Below are 20,710 nucleotides of genomic sequence, written 5' to 3'. Positions count from 1 at the left end.
CAGACTGTAGGTTCCTATGTTCCATGCAGTTACTGTATCGGAGGATAGGCGAGGTGTCACCTTGACTCCAGACGGTGGGGCGGGGGGGAGTTGGCCGCCCTTTCATGCAGTGGGGGGTCTCAGCCGCCCCTCCGTCACTTGAGCACCCCACAGTTGCACCAATGTCGCTGCTGATATCTTGCATTGTTTGTGGCTTCTCCATCCTCCTGCCTCGGTCGCTGTCACCACATCCTGCCACCGACTGTCTTATTCTGGGTGTGTAGGGATAACCGCAAAATTAACGAAAAGCGGTAAAAACATTCAGAATCGCAGACTTGAAGGTTGAGGAGGGGATTGCTGGAAGTACTGGGGGCATTTTGCATCTGATGACCCTGCACAGACAGCAGGAGTATGGGGGGCTGCATCTATGAGCTGAAACCAGCAGGGTGCAGCATAGAAGACCCCCAACCTATGATGTAGATAAGATCTTACAGGATGGGCCGTAATGGTGACTGTCTAATTTCCGAAATAATGTGTAAATCCTGCCCTGGACAAGACGCGAAGAACTTCGGAAATTAACTGCAGCATTGGAACAATAGTGGGTGCCGATAGATGGCACAACGAAACGCAAATTATCAGGGCGACCTCGTCTTACACAGTGACCATACAAAGCGTGACCTCATCATAGACAGCAATCATACACAGCGCGACCTCATCATACAGAGCGATCATACACAGCGTGACCTCATCATAGACAGCGATCATACAGAGCGCGACCTGATCATAGACAGCGATCATACACAGAGCGACCTCGTCATACAGAGCGATCATACACAGCGCGACCTCGTCATACACAGCGATCATACACAGCACGACCTCGTCTTACACAGCGACCATACAGAGCGCGACCTCGTCATACAGAGCGATCATACACAGAGCGACCTCGTCATACAGAGCGATCACACACAGCGCGACCTCGTCATAGACAGCGATCATACACAGCATGACCTCGTCTTACACAGCGACCATACAGAGCGCGACCTCGTCATACAGAGCGATCATACACAGCACGACCTCATCATAGACAGCGATCATACACAGCGCGACCTGATCATAGACAGCGATCATACACAGAGCGACCTCGTCATACAGAGCGATCATACACAGCGCGACCTCGTCATAGACAGCGATCATACACAGCACGACCTCGTCTTACACAGCGACCATACAGAGCGCGACCTCATCATACAGAGCGATCATACACAGCGCGACCTCATCATTGACAGCAATCATACACAGCGCGACCTCGTCATAGACAGCGATCATACACAGCGCGACCTCGTCATAGACAGCGATCATACACAGCACGACCTCATCACAGACAGCGATCATACACAACGCGACCTCGTCATACAGAGCGATCATACACAGCACAAACTCATCATAGACAGCGATCATACACAGCGCGACCTCATCATAGACAGCGATCATACAGAGCGCGACCTCGTCATACAGAGCGATCATACACAGCACGACCTCATCATAGACAGCGATCATACACAGCGCGACCTCATCATAGACAGCGATCATACACAGAGTGACCTCGTCATAGACAGCGATCATACACAGCGCGACCTCATCATAGACAGCGATCATACACAGAGTGACCTCATCATAGACAGCGATCATACACAGCGCGACCTCATCATAGACAGCGATCATACACAGCGCGACCTCATCATAGACAGCGATCATACACAGCGCGACCTCGTCATAGACAGCGATCATACACAGTGCGACCTCGTCATAGACAGCGATCATACACAGTGTGACCTCGTCATAGACCGTGATTATACACAGCACGACCTCGTCATAGACAGCGATCATACACAGCGCGACCTCGTCATAGACAGCGATCATACACAGCGCGACCTCATCATACAGAGCGATCATATACAGCGTGACCTCATCATAGACAGCGATCATACAGAGCGTGACCTCGTCTTACACAGCGACCATACAGAGCGCGACCTCGTCATACAGAGCGATCATACACAGCACGACCTCATCATAGACAGCGATCAAACACAGCGCGACCTCATCATAGACAGCGATCATACACAGCGCGACCTCATCATTGACAGCAATCATACACAGCGCGACCTCGTCATAGACAGCGATCATACACAGCGCGACCTCGTCATACAGAGCGATCATACACAGCGCGACCTCATCACAGACAGCGATCATACACAGCGCGACCTCATCACAGACAGCGATTATACACAGCGCGACCTCGTCATAGACAGCGATCATACACAGCGCGACCTCGTCATAGACAGCGATCATACACAGCGCGACCTCGTCATAGACAGCGATCATACACAGCGCGACCTCGTCATAGACAGCGATCATACACAGCGCGACCTCGTCATAGACAGTGATCATACACAGTGCGACCTCATCATAGACAGCGATCATACGCAGCGTGACCTCGTCATACAGAGCGATCATACACAGCGCGACCTCATCATAGACAGCGATCATACACAGAGTGACCTCGTCATACAGAGCGATCATACACAGCGCGACCTCGTCATAGACAGCGATCATACACAGCGCGACCTCGTCATAGACAGCAATCATACACAGCGCGACCTCGTCATAGACAGCGATCATACACAGTGTGACCTCGTCATAGACCGTGATTATACACAGCACGACCTCGTCATAGACAGCGATCATACACAGCGCGACCTCGTCATAGACAGCGATCATACACAGAGCGACCTCATCATACAGAGCGATCATACACAGCGTGACCTCATCATAGACAGCGATCATACAGAGCGTGACCTCGTCATACAGAACGATCATACACAGCGCGACCTCGTCATAGACAGCGATCATACACAGCACGACCTCGTCTTACACAGCGACCATACAGAGCGCGACCTCGTCATACAGAGCGATCATACACAGCACGACCTCATCATAGACAGCGATCATACACAGCGCGACCTCATCATACAGAGTGATCATACATAGCGCGACCTCATCATAGACAGCGATCATACACAGCACGACCTCATCATTGACAGCAATCATACACAGCGCGACCTCGTCATAGACAGCGATCATACACAGCGCGACCTCATCACAGACAGCGATCATACACAGCACGACCTCGTCTTACACAGCGACCATACAGAGCGCGACCTCGTCATACAGAGCGATCATACACAGCACGACCTCATCATAGACAGCGATCATACACAGCGCGACCTCATCATACAGAGCGATCATACACAGCACGACCTCATCATAGACAGCGATCATACACAGCGCGACCTCATCACAGACAGCGATTATACACAGCGTGACCTAGTCATAGACAGCGATCATACACAGTGCGACCTCGTCATAACGATCAAACACAGCGCGACCTCGTCATAGACAGCGATCATACACAGCGCGACCTCATCATAGACAGCGATCATGCACAGCGCGACCTCATCATACACAGCGCTATCATACACAGCGTGACCTCATCACAGACAGCGATCATACACAGCGCGACCTCGTCATAGACAGCGATCATACACAGCGCGACCTCATCACATACAGCGATCATACACAGCGCGACCTCATCATAGACAGCGATCATACACAGCGCGACCTCATCCCAGACAGCGATCATACACAGCGCGACCTCATCACAGACAGCGATCATACACACCGTGACCTCATCATACACAGCGATCATACACAGCGCGACCTCGTCATAGACAGCGATCATACACAGCGCGACCTCGTCATAGACAGCGATCATACACAGCGCGACCACATCATAGACAGCGATCATGCACAGCTTGACCTCGTCATACACAGCAATCATACACAGCGTGACCTCATCACAGACAGCGATCATACACAGCGCGACCTCGTCATACAGAGCGATCATACACTGCGCGACCTCGTCATAGACAGTGATCATACACAGCGCGACCTCGTCATAAAGATCATGCACAGCGCGACCTCGTCATAGACAGCGATCATACACAGCGCGACCTCATCACTGACAGCAATCATACACAGCGCGACCTCGTTATAGACAGCGATCATACACAGCGCGACCTCCTCACAGACAGCGATCATACACAGCGCGACCTCGTCATACAGAGCGATCATACACAGCGCGACCTCGTCATAGACAGCGATCATACACAGCACGACCTCGTCATAGACAGCGATCATACACAGCGCGACCTCATCATAGACAGCGATCATACACAGCGTGACCTCGTCATACACAGCGATCATACACAGGGCGACCTCGTCTTACACAGCGACCATACAGAGCGCGACCTCGTCATACAGAGCGATCATTCACAGCGCGACCTCATCATAGACAGCGATCATACACAGCGTGACCTCATCATAGACAGCGATCATACACAGTGCGATCTCGTCACAGACAGCGATCATACATAGCGCGACTTCGTCATAGACAACGATCATACACAGCGCGATCTCGTCATACATAGCGATCATACACAGTGCGACCTCGTCATAGACAGCGATCATACACAGTGCGACCTCGTCACAGACAGCGATCATACAGAGCGCGACCTCGTCATAGACAGCGATCATACACAGCGCGACTTCGTCATAGACAGCGATCATACACAGCACGACCTCGTCATACACAGTGATTATACACAGTGCGACCTTGTCATACACAGCGCGACCTCATCATAGACAGCGATCATACACAGTGCGACCTTGTCACAGACAGCGATCATACACAGCGCGACCTCATCATAGACAGCGATCATACACAGCGCGACTTCATCATAGACAGCGATCATATGCAGCGCGACCTCGTCATACACAGCGATCATACACAGTGCGACCTCATCATAGACAGCGATCATACACAGCGCGACTTCGTCATAGACAGCGATCATACACAGCGCGACCTCGTCATACACAGCAATCATACACAGCGCGACCTCGTCATACACAGTGATTATACACAGTGCGATCTCGTCATACACAGCGCGACCTCATCATACACAGCGCGACCTCGTCATACACTGCGATCATACACAGCGCGACCTCGTCATATACAGTGATTATACACAGTGCGACCTTGTCATACACAGTGCGACCTCATCATACACAGCGCGACCTCGTCATACACAGTGATTATACACAGCACAACCTCGTCATACGCAGCGCGACCTTGTCATACACAACGTGACCTCATCATACACAGCGATCATACACAGCGCGACCTCGTCATAGACAGCGATCATACACAGCGCGACTTCGTCATAGACAGCGATCATACACAGCGCGACTTCGTCATAGACAACGATCATACACAGCGCGATCTCGTCATACATAGCGATCATACACAGCGCGACCTCGTCATAGACAGCGATCATACACAGTGCGACCTCATCACAGACAGCGATCATACAGAGCGCGACCTCGTCATAGACAGCGATCATACACAGTGCAACTTTGTCATACACAGCGCGACCTCGTCATAGACAGCGATCATACACAGTGCGACCTTGTCACAGACAGCGATCATACACAGCGCGACCTCATCATACACAGCGATCATACACAGCGCGACTTCATCATAGACAGCGATCATACGCAGCGCGACCTCGTCATACACAGCGATCATACACAGTGCGACCTCATCAAAGACAGCGATCATACACAGCGCAACTTCGTCATAGACAGCGATCATACACAGCGCGACCTCGTCATACACAGCAATCATACACAGCGCGACCTCGTCATACACAGTGATTATACACAGTGCGATCTTGTCATACACAGCGCGACCTCGTCATACACAGTGATTATACACAGTGCAACCTTGTCATACACAGCGCGACCTCATCATACACAGCACGACCTCGTCATACACAGTGATTATACACAGCACAACCTCGTCATACGCAGCGCGACCTTGTCATACACAGCGTGACCTCATCATACACAGCGATCATACACAGCGCGACCTCATCATACACAGCGATCATACACAGCGCGACCTCATCATAGACAGCGATCATACACAGCGTGACCTCATCATACACAGCGATCATACACAGTGCGATCTCATCATAGACAGCGATCATACACAGCGCGACTTCGTCATAGACAGCGATCATACACAGCGCGACCTCGTCATACACAGTGATTATACACAGCGCGACCTCATCATACACAGCGATCATACACAGCGCGACCTCATCATAGACAGCGATCATACACAGCGTGACCTCATCATACACAGCGATCATACACAGTGCGACCTCATCATAGACAGCGATCATACACAGCGCGACTTCGTCATAGACAGCGATCATACACAGCGCGACCTCGTCATACACAGTGATTATACACAGTGCGACCTTGTCATACACAGCGCGACCTCATCATACACAGCGCGACCTCGTCATACGCAGCGCGACCTTGTCATACACAGCGATCATGTACAGCGCGACCTCGTCATTTTCTGTGATCTCTTGGTATGTTTCAGGACTACACATTCTGAACCTTTTTTCGCAGACTCCTGTGGATTCTGTAGGAGCCAGAATGTGATTGTGTCCAGGAATCTGCAGAACAATGGGATCTGAAATTAGACATGCTACTGCTGAGCCGGATGTGCAGAGACCCCCGACTGTGCGCTCACACATGTGTGACCATCACCACCAGGGAAGCCACTGCTGGTGGACGCTATGTAAGGCCGGAGTCACACTTGTGAGTGCAATGCGAGAAACTCACAGGACTTTCTCTCATCAATACCCGGCACTGCCGCCGGCACTTGGGGCCTGGAGTGTGTGGCTGTATGTATTTCTATGCTGCTGGACACTCCGGGCCGAGTGCCGGCGGCTGAGCCGAGTATTGATGCGAGAGATTCGCAAGTGTGACACCGGCCTAGTACTAAGATCGTATAATTATAGAATTGTAAAAAATGAAAGGGAAGCGACCGTCAGAAAATGGTAGACTGCAGGAGAGCGTCTGTTCATATAAAAAACTAACAATCTTCCACTCTCGGCCACATTGGACTCGGTACGTCGGCCCGACGCATAGCGATGGACCCGTACCGACGCAAGTGTGAAAGAGGCCTTAACGAGCTTTGAATTTAAAGAAAAAACGGCGTGGGCTCCCGCGCAATTTTCTGCACCAGAGGGGGAAAGCCGACGGCCGGGGGCCAATATTTGTAGCCTGCTATGAATATCAGCCCACAGCTGTCTGCGTAGCCTTTACTGGCTATTAAAATAGGGAGACCCCCCCAAAAAATAACGTGGGGTCCCCCTATATTTTATAGCCAGAAAGGCTACGCAGACAGCTGCGGGCTGATATTCATAGCCTAGAGAGGGGCCATGGATATTGCCCCCCCCCCCCCTGGCTACAAATACCAGTCCGCAGCCGCCCCGGAAATGGCGCCTCTGTAAGACGCGCCAATCCCGGCACTTAGCCCCTCTGTTCCCACTCCCGTGTAGCGGTGGGATATGGGGTAATAAGGGGTTAATGTCACCTTGCTATTGTAAGGTGACATTAAGTCGTGTTAATAATGGAGAGGCGTCAATAAGATGCCTATCCATTACTAATCCAATAGTAGTAAAGGGTTAACCCCTTCACCCCCAAGGGTGGTTTGCACGTTAATGACCGGGCCAATTTTTACAATTCTGACCACTGTCCCTTTATGAGGTTATAACTCTGGAACGCTTCAACGGATCCCGGTGATTCTGACATTGTTTTCTCGTGACATATTGTACTTCATGATAGTGGTAAAATTTCTTTGATATTACCTGCGTTTATTTGTGAAAAAAACAAACGGAAATTTGGCGAAAATTTTGAAAATTTCACAATTTTCCAACTTTTAATTTTTATGCCCTTAGATCACAGCGATATGTCGCACAAAATACTTAATAAGTAACATTTCCCACATGTCTACTTTACATCAGCACAATTTTGGAACCAAAATTTATTTTTGTTACAGAGTTATAAGGGTTAAAAGTTGACCAGCAATTTCTCATTTTTACACCACCATTTTTTTTTTAGGGACCACATCACATTTTAAAGTCATTTTGAGGGGTCTATATGATAGAAAATACCCAAGTGTGACACCATTCTAAAAACTGCACCCCTCAAGGTGCTCAAAACCACATTCAAGAAGTTTATTAACCCTTCAGGTGTTTCACAGGAATTTTTGGAATGTTTAAATAAAAATGAACATTTAACTTTTTTTCACAAAAAATTTACTTCAGCTCCAATTGGTTTTATTTTACCAAGGGTAACAGGAGAAAATGTTGTTGTACAATTGGTCCTGAGTACGCCGATACCCCATATGTGGGGGTAAACCACTGTTTGGGCGCATGGCAGAGCTCGGAAGGGAAGGAGCGCCGTTTGACTTTTCAATGCAAAATTGACTGGAATTGAGATGGGATGCCATGTTGCGTTTGGAGAGCCCCTGATATGCCTAAACATTGAAACCCCCCACAAGTGACACCATTTTGGAAAGTAGACCCCCTAAGGAACTTATCTAGATGTGTAGTGAGCACTTTGACCCATTAAGTGCTTCACAGAAGGTTTATAATGCAGAGCAGTAAAAATAAAAAATCATATTTTTTCACAAAAATGATCTTTTCGCCCCCAATTTTTTATTTTCCCAAAGGTAAAAGAAGAAATTGGACCCCAAAAGTTGTTGTCCAATTTGTCCTGAGTACGCTGATACCCCATATGTGGGGGTAAACCATTGTTTGGGCGCATGGGAGAGCTCGGAAGGGAAGGAGCGCCGTTTGACTTTTCAATGCAAAATTGACTGGAATTGAGATGGGTCGCCATGTTGCGTTTGCAGAGCCCCTGATGTGCCTAAACATTGAAACCCCCCACAAGTGACACCATTTTGGAAACTAGACCCCCTAAGAAACTTATCTAGATGTGTTGTGAGAGCTTTGAACCCCCAAGTGTTTCACTACAGTTATAATGCAGAGCCATGAAAATAAAAATTATTATTTTTTCCACAAAAATGATTTTTTAGCCCCCAGTTTTGTATTTTCCCAAGGGTAACAGTTGAAATTGGACCCCAAAAGTTGTTGTCCAATTTGTCCTGAGTACGCTGATACCCCACATGTGGGGGGAACCACCATTTGAGCGCATGGCAGAGCTCAGAAGGGAAGGAGCGCCATTTGGAATGCGGACTAAGATGGATTGGTCTGCAGGCGTCACATTGCATTTGCAGAGCCCCTGATGTAACTAAACAGAAACCCCCCACAAGTGACCCCATATTGGAAACTAGACCCCCCAGGGAACTTATCTAGATGTGTTATGAGAACTTTGAACCCCCAAGTGTTTCACTACAGTTTATAGTGCAGAGCCGTGAAAATAAAAAAACTTTTTTTTTTTTTTCACAAAAATTATTTTTAGCCCCCAGTTTTGTATTTTCCAAAGAGTAACAGGAGAAATTGGACCCCAAAAGTTGTTGTCCAATTTGTCCTGAGTACGCTGATACCTCATATGTTGGGGTAAACTCCTGTTTGGGCGCATGGGAGAACTCTGAAGGGAAGGAGAACTGTTTTACTTTTTCAACACAGAATTGGCTGAAATTGAGATCGGACGCCATGTCACGTTTGGAGAGCCCCTGATGTGCCTAAACAGTGGAAACTCCCCAATTCTACCTGAAACCCTAATCCAAACACCCCTAACCCTAATCCCAACGGTAACCCTAACCACACCCCTAACCCTGACACACCCCTAACCCTCATCCCAACCCTATTCCCAACCGTAAATGTAATCCAAACCCTAACCCTAACTTTAGCCCCAACCCTAACCCTAGCCCTAATCCTAACCCTAGCCCTAACCCTAGCCCTAACCCTAATGGGAAAATGGAAATAAATACATTTTTTTTATTTTTTTATTTTTCCCTAACTAAGGGGGTGATGAAGGCGGGTTTGATTTACTTTTATAGCGGGTTTTTTAGCGGATTTTTATGATTGGCAGCCCTCACACACTGAAAGAAGCTTTTTATTGCAAAAATTATTTTTTGCGTTACCACATTTTGAGAGCTATAATTTTTCCATATTTTGCTTCACAGAGGTATAATATATATAATATATATATATATTTTAGGATTATTTATTTTTTTTACACATGTGAATATTTTTTTTTTTTACACTATAACATTGCCCCGGGGGGGCATCATGTTATAGTGTAAGATCTCTGATCTGCACTTTGCTGTGCACTGTGTCAGATCAGGGTTCTGACGTGCACTCCTGGAGGCTTCCCGGCGCCTGCTCTGAACAGGTCCTGGCCTGGTCCGTGACCGCTCCTGGCACATAGTGCCGGATGTCAGCTGCGATAGCCAGCTAACACCCGGCCGCGATCGGCCGCGCTCCCCCCGTGAGTGCGGCCGATCGCATATGACGTACTATCCCGTCGGTGGTCATACGGGCCCACCGCACATTGACGGGATAGTACGTCTAATGTCAGAAAGGAGTTAATAAAACACACACATTAGGAAAAAAGTATTTTAATATTCTTCATTTCACCATACTTACCATACTTCAGCACTTGCAAAAAACGTAAAAGAATAAACCGTATACTACCTGTCCGCCATAGTCCAATTAATAACGATTGTCCCACAACGATCTCCCCTATAGAACAGTGACATCGGGTGATGTCACTGCTCTATAGGACCCTCAGTGACTCACTGACAGGAGACAATGGCTCCTGCAGTGCAACACTGAGGTTACTATAGTTCAAAGTCTCACTTTATGGCAATTGCTGCGTGGGAAAATTTCTCACACAGCAATGCCAAAAGAGAGACTAGGGACTATTTTTTTTTACAGCGGTGGAGGAATACAGTGTGGAAGGATACCTTCCTCCTGTCATTATGTTCTGGAGCCCCTAGAGAGCGGTCGCATCAGCTGATGCTGCCGTTCTCCACGGGAGATCGTCGTGGGACACTCGTGGATTTCTGCGGATCAGGGAGTATATTGGTTGTTTGTTATTTTAAACTTTTTTTTACAGGTGACACTGGCTACGGGCATCAAAATGACAAGTAATGGTGAGTATGTAATCTATGTTTAATGTACTGTATGTCTATATGTATGTATTGTATGTAATGTATGAATGTACTGTATGTAGTATGTATGTAGTACAGACCCCCGGCAGGCCCGTACAGACCCCCGGCAGGCCCGCACAGACCCCCGAGAGGCCCGTACAGAACCCCGGCAGGCCCGCACAGACCCCGCCCACACACACAGACACGCACAGTGTCCGCCCACGCACCGCCCACACTCTTCCCCCCTCTGGAACAGGATGTAGAAGGACAGAAAGGGCTTATTTACATTCCGATATTTGTGTCCCATTGACTTGCATTGGTATGGGGTATCGGTATCGGCGATATCCGATATTTTTTGGATATCGGCTGTTGTGAATTCCGCTCTTGGGCTCCCTCCGGTGGTTGTAAGTAGCACTTTTGTGAATTCTGCTCTTGGGCTCCCTCCTGTGGTTTTGAGTGGTATAGCTGCTTCTTGGATTTAGCATCAGCAGCTGCTTCCACTGATCGTCTTTCTGGCTCGGCTATTTTAGTCTGGCCTTATCTCTCAAACAATGCCAGTTGTCAATTGTTCCAGCTTGGAGTCACTGCTCTTTTGGATTTCCCTGACACTCTGTCCAGTTCAGCAAAGATAAGTCCTTTTGTCCTTTTGCTGTCCACTTGTTGTGGACTTTATTGTTCAGCACATTCTATGTTTTGCTCATTTGTCCAGCTTATCAGTATGGATCTATTCAGCTAAGCTGGAAGCTCTGGGCTGCAGATTTTGCCCTCCACACCCTTAGTCAGGTGTGGAGATTTTTGCATATCTCTGCGGTGGACTTTTTCTAGTTTTTATTACTGACCGCACAGTGTTCTTTCCTGTACTATCTATCTAGCTAGAAGTGGCCTCCTTTGCTAAATCTTGTTTCATACTACGCATGTCATTTCCTTCTCCTCTCACAGTCATTATTTGTGGGGGGCTGTCCTATCCTTTGGGGATTTTCTCTGAGGCAAGATAGCTTTCCTGTTTCTACCTTTAGGGGTAGCTAGTTCTCCAGGGTGTCCAGGGAGTGACAGGAACATCCCACGGCTACTGCTAGTGTTGTGTTAAGATCAGGAACTGTGGTCTGTATAGTTACCACCTGCTCAGAGCTAGTCGCATGTCGCTCCTAAATTACCAGTCCATAACAATCAGCCGATCCAATCCGATACCGATACTTCTGGATATCGGAAGGTATTGCTCAACACTAGATATGACCCATCCTAGATTTTGGGAATTATTTCAGCAAGGAGGTCAATGGAGAAGAATTCAGTCCAACCCAGAGGGGAGGTGGAAAATATGGGAGGGAGGAGCTAGGGTTTAAACGCTAGCTACCTATGTCTTTGTTCTGCCATGGAAGCAGCATCATTTCACGTGTCACGGATCACACCATGCTGCCATCAATATGTCACGGATCCCAGCAGATATGTCAGGGATCCCACCAATCTGTCACGGTTCATGGGGAAGATACCTTTATCACCCCCACCACTCACACCAATTTGTCACGAACCGGGGTAATTTGGTTGCCCCTGGTTCCTTCTGAAGGGGATTTATCTATATCCCACTTCCCAGTTCCGGTATGGAACTTGCTGCTTCTGGTGCCCCACTTACCCTCAGGTCAGACCGGGTACTGCACCTAGGATATTTTGTCTCCAGAAAGGCTGGGCTATTGGGCATGCTGTGGCAAGGGCGATATAACAACTCCCACTCAGGCAGGAACAATAATTTTCAATGCCACCTTCACTACAAAGCCTCCCAAACGCACATAACAAAGTATGATGCCATCAGCTGCAATTCTCTTAAGGATTAACGGATCCGGAGCCAACCTAACTCAGTAGCGTAATTCACCTCAGAGGATGTGACAGTTCGTTTATAGAGCAGGGAGAGACAAGCTAGTAAATGATATATTTTACTCCAAAAAAAAGGTAGGCAGTGTTTACAAAGTATAAAAAAATTATAAAGAAGACAAAATCATGTGTACAATGCAATTACAAATAAACAGGGATTAAAATTGAAAGAAGAACACTTACATTTCGTTCAGATCATTTCATCTTTTGACTGGCCATGTGCTTTGCAGGATGCACACATCTAGATGCATATCACATCTGCACGCAGCTGGACCCCGGACACAAAGACACCCCCAGAATGTTGGTCTCATTAAGTTATTCTAGCACAAAACCCAGGCATTTCCCCTATGGTGACATCACTTAGAGGCTGACACCTCCCCTTTACTTAGAACTATGTTAACTATTTTCATGCATAACTTGCTGTGTGAACATCGCATAAGTACGACACCACGCTCATGATGTTCCCCACATCAGGGGCGTTCTTTTAAGTGCGAACATGGAGTAACTACGTAAACCACTTACTGAGAAAACCGCACTTTGCACTCGTTGTGTTTAGCTGCTAGCGCTTTCAGTGAGGGATAGATCTATCAATGGACATTCGGAATATATAATTCTTATAACCCTAGCCCCGATCGGGGCCCCTATATGTGACAATAATAGAACAAAGAATCTCAACAAAGAAAGTACCAGTTTCAGCTGGTATTGGTTGGGTGGAGGGAATGAGTAGTTTTCACAGAGACTGGTATTTGCAGCTAAGCCATAGAACTGCAGTGATTCTAGTGAGGGCTTTGAATTACACACATACAAGCAGTAGGCAGAGAGAGAAGGGGGGGTCGGAAGCTAGGTAGATACTCAAACATGGCATATTCACATTATCATGACATCATGTGTGGAGACAGACCAGAAACTAAGAAGGTGCCTGTGGATACGAGAGCTTCCCTTTATCCACAAGTCATAACAAACGGTAAAGTGAAACATACAGCTAACTGCTATCCCCAACCTCTACCCTACCTTTATCGATACTTCTGGCTGTGTTATCTGTATATAACTTTGAATATACTTGTAGTTTCTAGTACGCCTTTTGGCAATCAAAATATAAATTAACCTTGGGCTGCTCTTTTATCTCAAAACCCGATTTCCCACATACTTGAGTCCGGCTAGTATTTATACGCTACCTGGGGTTCATTTCTGACCTGATATAAGCTTGATTTACGGCCCGGGCTTATATCTAACAAGGAACTGGTGACAGCATACCATACTTGTGTTATTGGGGGATCCTGGCAGTGATGGACCGGAGGTATATATATATATATATATATATATATATATATATATATCTATATATATATATATTCCCGGCCTAGGACTGGTGATATATATACCGCCCTCACTGCAGAGTGCCCCGATAACCAGTACGTACGATAACCAGTCATTTTTTCTAATTCTTTTACAATCATAAGTATATTGTTTTATTTTTTCTCATTATCTCTTTTCATCCTTTTTATTAAAAAAAAATTTGCTCATCTATATTTCTCATCGCTTTTTAATTTTATTTTATTTTAAGTTTTTCAATTTCCATTTCTGGTCCTATTCAATGCAATAATCGCATCTACAATACCATACCACTTGGTTTTTTATTCTACTCCATGACGGACCGGGGTGACTTCTTTGAAATCCACATGTCCCCCTAGATTGCATATAAATACAGCCACACATAGCCTTCAGCCGATAACAAATATAAGAACGCGGACGGTGATTCCACGCTTGCGCGGACTAAGATGCGCTCCAAGCCTTGATTTACCAGCCGCTCGCTGGATACAGGAAGCTCTTGTCTGAACCTCAGCCTCTCATAACTTCCGTGCTCCGAAACTGGAAAATACCCGTGACAGCGCCATACTTAAACCACTACCACCAATGCATTTCCTCCCTCCACAGTGGGCGTTCCCCATACCACTGTAATGACCTGATATCACTGAGTAAGCACGTGGCGCCGCCAGCTACTCCATAAACGCTTGATAATATTACCTTACTTATCATATTCTCACCTATTCTACAGCGCCATTGATGCCACCAGGATACCCATTACCACCAATATAATAAATACGTTTATCTCCTTAGTAGAGGACTGTCACAGTTCACACCGTTCTGCCCACACTATGTCATGATCCCAGCAATATGTCAGGGATCCCGGGAAGGATACCTTTATCGTCCCCACTACTCACACCAATTTGTCACGAACCGGGGTTGTTTGGTTGCCGCTGGTTCCTTCTGAAAGGGATTTATCTATATCCCACTTCCCAGTTCCAGTTTGGAACTTGCAGCTCTCTGGCGCCTCCGTTACCCTCAGGTCAGACAGGGTACTGCACCTAGGATACTTAGTCACCAGAAAGGCTGCCTGCTATGTACTGGCTATTGGGCTCACTGCAGCGAGGGTGATTAACTACTCCCACTCAGGCGGGAACAATAATTAACAACGCCGCCATCGCTAGAAAGCTTCCCAACCGCACAGAACAAAGTATGGTGCCACCAGCTCCGATTTTCCACAAAGGTTAACAGGTCTGGAGCCAACCCAAATCAGTAGAGTAACTCACCTCAGAGGATGCACAGTTCGTATAGAGCAAAAGAGACAAGCTAGCAATTAAATATTTTACTCCATAAACAGTTAGGCAGTGTTTACAAAGTATAAAAAGATATTATAAAAGAGACGATCATATGCATACGTTACAGATTACAAAATAAAATAGGATTGATGGAAAAAAACACACTAAGAGCTCATGCTCACCTGCGAGAAACTCTCGCACGTCAATACCTGTCAATGCACCTGACACTCAGGAGCGGAGCATGCGGCTGCATGTATGCCTGCTAGTTATTTACGTTCTTAGAGTCTTCAGACAAAGGCATTCCAAGCCCAAGGGGAGGAGGGAATGAGTGGCTTTACAGGATTGGTTGTCTGCAGTTTAAAAGCCACACCCTGCTCACACATTAGTATCAAGTTGTCTGGTGTATTGTCATAGAGCTTTGTGTCTATACCAGTGAATGCGGTGGGCAGAGAAAGAAGGGGGGGTCGACGCTGCAGTGTGTGTCAAGGACCATGTTCACATGTGCAAAAATCCCTCAGACCATGGTATTTTACATTATCGTGACAAGGACGTGTGGTTTGTACCAACCAGGCTGACTGGAGGACTGCTTCTGGTAGCGTATGGCTTTGAGGTGTGGTTTACAGAACAAAAACAACAGAACTATTAATGTCACGCTGCTGCAATGCAGGTAGGTGCAGGTGCCACTAAATGGCAGTGGAGTGGAAGCAGGTCTGCACTTAAACAGAGCTGGCTTGCAGTGCAGCAGTGAGACTACCACAGGTGGCAGCAGAATAGTCAAACAAGTCAGGTCAAGTCCTAGACTGTAGCACAGTACCAAAGGAATAAGCAAACTCACGGTCAGAGACAAGCCAGGGAGTCAGTAATGGTCAGGAGCGGATAAGCTAAAAGACAAAAGACAGAAGCAGGTCAGGATACAAGCCATATGAAAACCAGGAAGTCAGCACACTAAAGGGAAACATGGAGTTATGACGGGAATAGGGGAATACAGAGACACGGGTTCGGACAGCAAACACAGCAGGACAAATCAGAGCGATCAGAGTCAGCAGCACTAGGCAAAAACTATAACTGACATTGCCTGCAGGAAGCAGCAGTGATAAATAGCCATTCTGAACCCAGACAGAGGCTGAGAAATTTTAACTCTTGACATGACCAGACTGGGAAAAACAGGGCTCAAAACCCGGTCTGGATCATGACAATTACATTTTTTATTTAACCTAAAGGGAGTGTTTATGAAAAATATACAAAAGAGTTTACAAAGGTGACAAAACAATACAGCATCTACAGTATGATATTAACATATCCGAACTTATGACACCAATTGCAGACACAATTCAGTTTAGCCAAAGTAGAGCGCTTCGCTTGGGGGCCGTTCAGTAAACGGGATTCATGCATATACTGCGTGCATCTCTCTTCATGAACGCAGATCATAATTTGCCTTGATCTTTTATTAGCACCTGTGTTACACCCACATTACCCCCACCCATCATGACCGCATATGGGCAGGGTTGTGGGATATCTTCAGGCCTTTAGAAATTTATGTAATTCCCAATTTATGCAATTACTCCTTTCTTCATGACCGCAGAAATTTGAGATCGCCACCATATTTTTTATGGGGATTTTACAGTTACACAGACACCAAACATGACATAGCTTCTGTCGGTGATTCGGCCATTATGGATTTGGGGCTTATAGGCAGGGGTTACATTTATGAATTGAAATGTATGTCCCATTATTGTCAGATCTATACAAACTTTGATATATTTTCCATATTTTCTTTCAGAGACATATGTCTGTTGAAGATGCAATATCCCCCTTACAGGGACAAAAACCATCTAGTGTAAATGTAGAACACTTCCTTTGAAGGGACAATGTATGTCTTGGGGACAAAAGGGTTCTTCCACTTCCGTGTCTATGCATAAACACAGGTACCCTGTTGTTGTCCGAAAAGATATTTTGTCTAATTACCTGTCCATTCTAAATCTCAGTCTTTCTCACACAAAAAAACTTCCTTCAGTCACCTGAGCTTCAAAATGACTTTTTGCATTTTAATTAGGATGGTTCATTTCTCTTTGTCTCCCATCTACACATCACAGCCTTCCTCATTCTCCATATGTAACCTGTGTAATGCGTAGAGAGGCAGCTAGATTGCCAGCTCTTGTCTCATACTGCAACATAGAGAAGGGAGGGGGAGAATACTCCTTCACTACAGATTTCAATATTTTCTATGACAGTGATAGTGAAAGTAATAGTGACAGTAATGATGATGATAGTGACAGTAATAGTGACAGTGATAGTGCTAGTGAAAGTAATGTCTGGTGCAGGTGTCACGAATCACAGGGAGGATATTTTTATCTTCCCCACCGCTCACACTAATATGTCATGAACCTGGGTTGTTTGGTTGCCCCAGTTCTTTCTGAAGGGGATTTATTTATATCCCCCTTCCCAGTTCCGGTTTGGAACTTGCAGCTCTCTGGCGCCCCCCTACCCTCAGGTCAGGCCGGGTACTACACCTAGGATAATTAGTCACCAGAAAGGCTGCCTTACTTTGTACTGGCTAATGGGCACACTGCAGCGAGGGCGATATAACTACTCCCACTCAGGCGGGAACAATAATTATCAATGCCTTCCGTCGCTGCCAGTTTTCCCAAAAAGCACAGGACAATTTCTGCTGCCCCCAGCTCCAATTTCTTAATTAATAACAGGTCCGGAGCCAACCCAAATTAGTAGCGTAATTCACTTCAGAGGACGTGACAGTACATCATAGAGCAAGGGGAAACGAAGCTAGTAATTTTATATATTTTACTCCAAAAAAGTAGGCAGTGTTTACAAAAGGGTAAAAGGATATTATAAAAGAAGACAAGTATCGTATGTACAAACAATTACAAATAAAAAGGGATTAAAGTTGAAAAAAAACACTTAGAGTTCTCTCATATCATTTCAGATCATGGCAAACCATGTGGCTGGGGGAGGGGCGAACATCAGAATGCATTATAAAGCATCTCTCAGCTAGATTCCTGGTCAAAGGCTAGTGAAAAATGAGCTCTCATGGTCTTATACCCCTTGGTTGTTACATCACTGAGTGGGCGGAGCTATGGAGTGCACTCCTACTTTCTCAGAGGGACTCAGAGTTATGGAACATTCATATCCACTGTAGCTCAAGGATGCAACCTCGTATAATGACGATGGAATTACCATTGATCTTGTTTTACGACTAGCATTCTATTAAGACCAAATATGACCTGGCTATGCACCGCAAGTAAGCAGTAATTAGTTTCTTGGATACCAAGGGTACAGGAAATTGGAAAATGCACTGGGTGATGGCCCGACCGATGCACATACCAAATTTATAACTTCCATATCTCTGTCACTAATTGGGGTCAAGTTATGCCTTACTATTAAGTTTGTACATGAACAAAAGAGGACATGGTTTCAGACAAAAGACTGGTTTTCTGCGCACTCCTGCGCAGAGTCCCACACTGGAGTTTCATGTTACAGCTGTATTGTCAGCAAGGAGCAATAGTTGGGAGGAAGGGGGGTCAGAAAGCCCGCAGCGTGTGTCTGTGCTCAGCTTTAATAAACGTAGCAGTGCTCAGTGGGCGTGATTATAGACAATCAAATATATCATATTCCTGACACCAGGGTCAGAGCTCTGTGTGCACTTTCACCCTCTGGATTACAGTAGTATCTGTTGCCAGGGTCGGGGCGCATTGGGAGACTACATCCTCTCAATTACCCTAATGCCTGGTGCCAGGACTGGGGCCCATTGAGAGCCTTCATCCTCTGGATTACCGCATTTTCAAGGGCCAGGGTCAGGGCATGGTGGGCGACTGTACCCACTAGATTACCACAGTGTCTGGTGCCAGAGCATGGTGAGTGCCTTCACCCCCTATTTTACCACAGTACCTGGTGCCACGGCACGTTGGGCGCCTTCACCCTCTGGATTACCACAGTGTCTGCTGCCATGGCCGGGGCATGGTGGGCACCTTCACCATCTGGATTACCACAGTGTGTTGTGCCAGGGTCAGGGCATGGTGGGTGCTTTCACTATCTGGATTACCACATTGTCTGGTGCCATGGCCGGGGCATGGTGGGTGCCTTCTCCCTCTGTTTTACCAATGTGTCTAATGACAGGGGTGGGGTAAGGTGGGTGCCTTCACCATCTGGATTACTACAGTGTGTTGTGCCACGGCCGGGGCATGGTGGGTCCCTTCACCATCTGGATTACCACAGTGTGTTGTGCCACGGCTGGGGCATGGTGAGTGCCTTCACCATTTTGGTTACCACAGTGTGTTGTGCCAGGGCCTTGGCACGGTGTTTGCCTTCTCCATCTGTTTTACCACAGTGTCTATTGCCAGGGCTGGGGTGTCACGATATGGTATGAAATATCATATAAGTTTAGTTCTGTTGCTAGCAAGCTGTGGGCTAAAAAAAACCCCTTCCCTTTCACTCAGCCAAGAGCTGCCTTGTCAATGTACATGGGGGAAGAGAGTTTTATTGACGAAAGGTATTTACGACCGGCATTTCCTGTAGTAGAAAGTGCTCAGCTTTAACTGGATTAGAAACTTCTAGAATCTTGCAAGTCCTTTGTTCCATTTTTGTAAGATATTAGGCAGACGATGTAAGATAGGAAAATGGTAGATATATCTTCTTATTCTCCATCGGTGGATCTACGCATCACTCTAGACACGGGCGTCTAACTCCATCGGGTGAAGAAGTAGGGATTGCTCTGTAAATAATAGGACATATTTGATCTCATTAGAAAGCCCACGGTAATCTGAGATGAATGCTGGGTATGATATGATTCTGACATGTTCTGTAGCGAAGATACCAGCATTAGATATCTTTAGGGGACATTTAGTTACACTGAAGAAAGAGGCGGGCGATTTCAACACAGCCCTTTCTGTGAGGTCACAGGCTGTAGGTTATAAAGTTGCTGGCAGGCTTCCAGGGGGCAGTTGTGAGTTTTTACCTGAAGCGACCTGACTGCGAGTGCAAATGCACTGGGATAGATGGAAACTTCACTAGCCTGTTGCCTGTAATGCTTTGAACAACTGTAAGTGTTATTTCTCATGTTATTTCCTGCCTTTTTTTTTTTATAATTACCTTGTACATATTTGCAATTGTCTCATTTGTAACATCTTTGTAGAATATTTTGATAAAGCACTGT

Source organism: Ranitomeya variabilis, chromosome 7 (genome assembly GCF_051348905.1).
Source record: "Ranitomeya variabilis isolate aRanVar5 chromosome 7, aRanVar5.hap1, whole genome shotgun sequence".
Taxonomy (NCBI): domain Eukaryota; kingdom Metazoa; phylum Chordata; class Amphibia; order Anura; family Dendrobatidae; genus Ranitomeya; species Ranitomeya variabilis.
Note: the sequence above shows the minus strand (reverse complement) of the source record.